This window comes from Euprymna scolopes, chromosome 9 (genome assembly GCF_053919585.1).
Source record: "Euprymna scolopes isolate OS-2025 chromosome 9, ASM5391958v1, whole genome shotgun sequence".
In the NCBI taxonomy this organism is placed as follows: Eukaryota; Metazoa; Mollusca; class Cephalopoda; order Sepiida; family Sepiolidae; genus Euprymna; species Euprymna scolopes.
Window position 1 is genome coordinate 37,983,475 of NC_136490.1, and position 4,145 is coordinate 37,987,619.

General features: G+C 29.4%; 1 non-coding gene across 1 annotated transcript; it reads left to right on the forward strand.

Annotated features, from left to right (window-relative positions):
* Positions 1-3,262: 3,262 nt before the first annotated feature.
* Positions 3,263-3,335, forward strand: Trnar-ucu (transfer RNA arginine (anticodon UCU)). The gene has a single exon. It is a non-coding gene; the product is annotated as a tRNA-Arg (tRNA).
* Positions 3,336-4,145: the final 810 nt, after the last annotated feature.

Below are 4,145 nucleotides of genomic sequence, written 5' to 3' on the forward strand. Positions count from 1 at the left end.
AAAGAGAGAGAGAGAGAAAAAAAAAAGAAAGTTCCGTATGGGCTCCGAAACGACTGGGCCGATTTTTAAAAATTTTCCCAAAACATGTATTTGATATATTTAGAATTGTTCTTAGATATTTGTATCGGAATGCTTCGGATTTATATCGAAAATTGATAATCGAAAAATCATATTAAAAACTCCGATTTTGAACAAAGTTAACACCTTATACATCCTAACATCACATGTACATTTGAGAAATCTTATCACAACACAAGCAAAAGTGCGCGACGTATAAAATCAGCAATAGGGACGCGTTCAAAATGAATGTCTGTATTTAGAGCATAATTAAACCATAATACTTGACTTTTGTATTTTAAACTTTAATTAAAGCCGTTATATAAAAATTAATTTCATAAAATCAACAGTAGGTTCTCTAAAATAGGGGCGCGTCAGAAATAATTGCTTCTGTTTAGAACACAATTGAAGCGGTATATTCTCTACAGTGCTATGTAATCTATAATGTATTGTGGATTAAGTCATTGCGGGGATATATATAAGGATCCACCCGGTGCATCACGGTGAATTCTCACGTAAAGCAAATAATCAATTGGTTTGATTTAAAATGGCGCAATTTCCACGATTTCGATGACTATATCTGCTAGAATATATATATATATATATATATATATATATATATATATATATATATATATATATATATATATACTATGCCTCCCCACGGGACAGAGTTAGACACCAGGGTCGTTTTTTAACGTGGAGAAAAGGTACAAAAATAAAAATTGTCTCAGTCGTGAAGGATCTCTCCTCCACCGAAAGAGAACAAGAAATAGAAGTGCAGCATCTGAAGAACAGATACTACACTTTGATCTTGTTCCGAAAATAGACCGGCTTTGCTCGGTGATTATGTACTGTTCATAACTTTCCCTACGTGTGAATGTAATATTTCAAATGTTTAGACAAAAATTTGTGTAATTTCGTAGAGATCGCAAATGTTTTTTTTTAACTTTTACCCCATTTTTGATCTTTTAACATTTATTATTTTGGTCTCAAATCAAAATACTAAGTTTTAGCAATGTCCAAGTTACTTACATTTAAAATTTCGAGTCTTTAAATCCAAAATTGGTGGAGAAAATTGGTAGAATCTGCAAAGGTCACTCTTTCAACTTTGACCTTTTGGCAGCCAAATTTTCGCCCCAAAACTGATTAAAATGCTTGCCGCATGTCTGAATACCCTTTATGTATAAATTTAAAATGTTTAGACCGAAAATTGGCTGAGTAGTTTGCTAGACACCGCAAAGGTCAATTCTTTTAAACTTTAACCTATTGGAAACTCAAATTTTCGAACCGATCCGATTAAAAAGCTTGCCCTATCTCTGAATACCTTTTATGTAAAATTTCAAATGTTTAGACCAGAAATTGTCTGAGTAATTTGGTAGAGACCGCAGAGGTCAATTTTTTTTATTTTGACCTCAATTTTGACCCCTTAAGATTTAAATTTTTGCGGATTAAATTGAATTAAAAAGTTTACTCTGTGTCCAAGTAACCTACATTTAAAATTTTAAGTGTTTAGACCCAAAATTGGCGGAGGAATTTGGTAGAGTTTTCAAATGTCAAATCGCTGAACTTTCACCCTTTGACAGCCAAATTTATGGCCGGAAACTGATTAAAGAGATTTTCCCAAATCTCAGTACTCCTTATGTCAAATCTCAAGTTTTTAGACCTGAAAATGACAGAGATATTGTGTAGGGAAATGTACACAGACACGCAGACACATTTTCACTTTATATATATATATATATATATATATATATATATATATATATATATATATATATATATATACTTGTTTATTGTTATATAAACATGCTCACATCCCGCTGCTACAAATAGCCACTTGTTTCAATCAAACAACAGATATCATCAGGCAGCGACTTGACTATTCAAAAGTTCAATGAATAACCATTATTATTATTCATTGAACTTTTGAATAGTCAAGTCGCTGCCTGATGATATCTGTTGTTTGATTGAAACAAGTGGCTATTTGTAGCAGCGGGATGTGAGCATGTTTATATAACAATAAACAAGTATTATCAGCTCTTTTTATTGAGCACTATCTAACAACCTCGTTGAATTCATTAGTCCATTACTTTTGAATATATAAAAAAAAACGAGTATATATATATATATATATATATATATATAGAGAGAGAGAGAGAGAGAGAAAGACAGAGACAGAGAGAGAGAGAGAGAGTATGTGAGAGAGAGAGAAAGCGAGAGAGATTATTTGTGAAACTGACTATAAAAAATACTGCCAAAACGTCAACTTAGAGTGTGACCCCTGACAGCTAATAATTTATTTCACTATCATAATTGATGTTTTTTTTTTGTTATTTTTTAGATGACCATTAATAATTCGTATTATTGGGTTGTTCAGACGACTGTTCTCATTTTCAGACTTATTTTTACAATTTTTCCACCAATGAAACTTCGGACGTTCTTCGTGTGTATCTTGTCGAACTCGGGAATTTTTCTGTCAGAACTAACTCGGGAATCTGGACGGAATCTCCAACGGATTTCTTTATTTAATCAACTAGGAGCTCTTGTTCCGTCAGCCATGACCGGGTAGAAGTCTAAGCAATTCGCAATGGTATTCTGAGTATCGCCCATACTGACGATTGAATCTTCCACCTTCAGAAGAGTGTCACTCACTTGCGGCCCCGCAGCGTAACGGATAACGTACTTGATCAAATTTAGTATTAAGTGACATCGGGCGAAACGTTGTGAACATAACACGCAAGATGAGGACAATAGTTAAAATAATTCAAGTAACATGAATCCTAATCTTAAATGTTCTTAAACTGTGTTGTATCCGTTGTCCCAACGTAGTAGTAGTAGTAGTAGTAGTAGTAGTTGTAGTAGTAGTAGTGGATTGTCAACTTTAATTGTCTTATAACTTAACCAACATACCAATGACGTTTTTATGGTAAATTTACAGCAGTTTTTCTAAATAGTTTTGAAAGTGTCAATTGTCTAATATTAATGTTATACCTAGTAGTAGTAGTAGTAGTAGTAGTAGTAGTAGTAACATCTGTCATATACTCGATAGTTTCAAACTATTGCGGAAAGTCTTCAGTCGATTGCTAATGTACTAAATTTGATAGAAAGTTAATTAGGCTGATAATTGTTTTGCTTGCCTAGAATAAAGACTAAAGGGAAATACGAATTAATTAATAATATGTAAGACTGAATTCTGTGTCAAGTCCCTGTAGCGCAGGGGATAGCGCGCTGGACTTCTAATCCAGAGGCCGTGGGTTCGAATCCCACCAGGGATGGTAATATTTTTATCTAAGTTGATCAATTATTGAGTGGTACATATAATTAGAAGTTGATAAATGCGTGTTATGAACTAGCAGGGGATAGTGACTGGCCTTGCCCGGTAATAGAGTGTGCTAACTATTAATTCATGCAAATTTTGCATTTATTATTACAGGAACAATTTTTTATTGAGTATATATATATATATATATATATATATATATATATATATTAATGACTTAATTAAGTTCAGATGTGTAGATAATCTGTACTAAAACCAACATCTCTTTAAAACTGGTAAATACGAGTGTAAAGCTTTTATATAAATAAAATTATATAAATAAAATTATATAAATAAAATTATATAAATAAAATACTATAACAAAATTATATCAATAAAATTATATAAAAATTATATAAATAAAATTATATAATAAAATTATATAACTAAAATTATATAAATAAAATACTATAATAAAATTATATCAATAAAATTATATAAATAAATTATATAAATAAAATCATATAAATAAAATTATATAAATACAATTATATAAAAAAGTATATAAAAATATCATATGAATAAAATCATATGAATGAAATCATATCAATAAAATTATATAAATAAAATTATATAAATAAAAATTGTATAATAAAATCATATAAATAAAATTGTATACATAAAATTATATAAATAAAATTATATAAATAAAATTATATAAATAAAATCATATCAATAAAATCATATAATATAATTATATAAATAATTATATAAAAATATCATATGAATAAAATCATATAAATGAAATCATATCAATAAAATTATA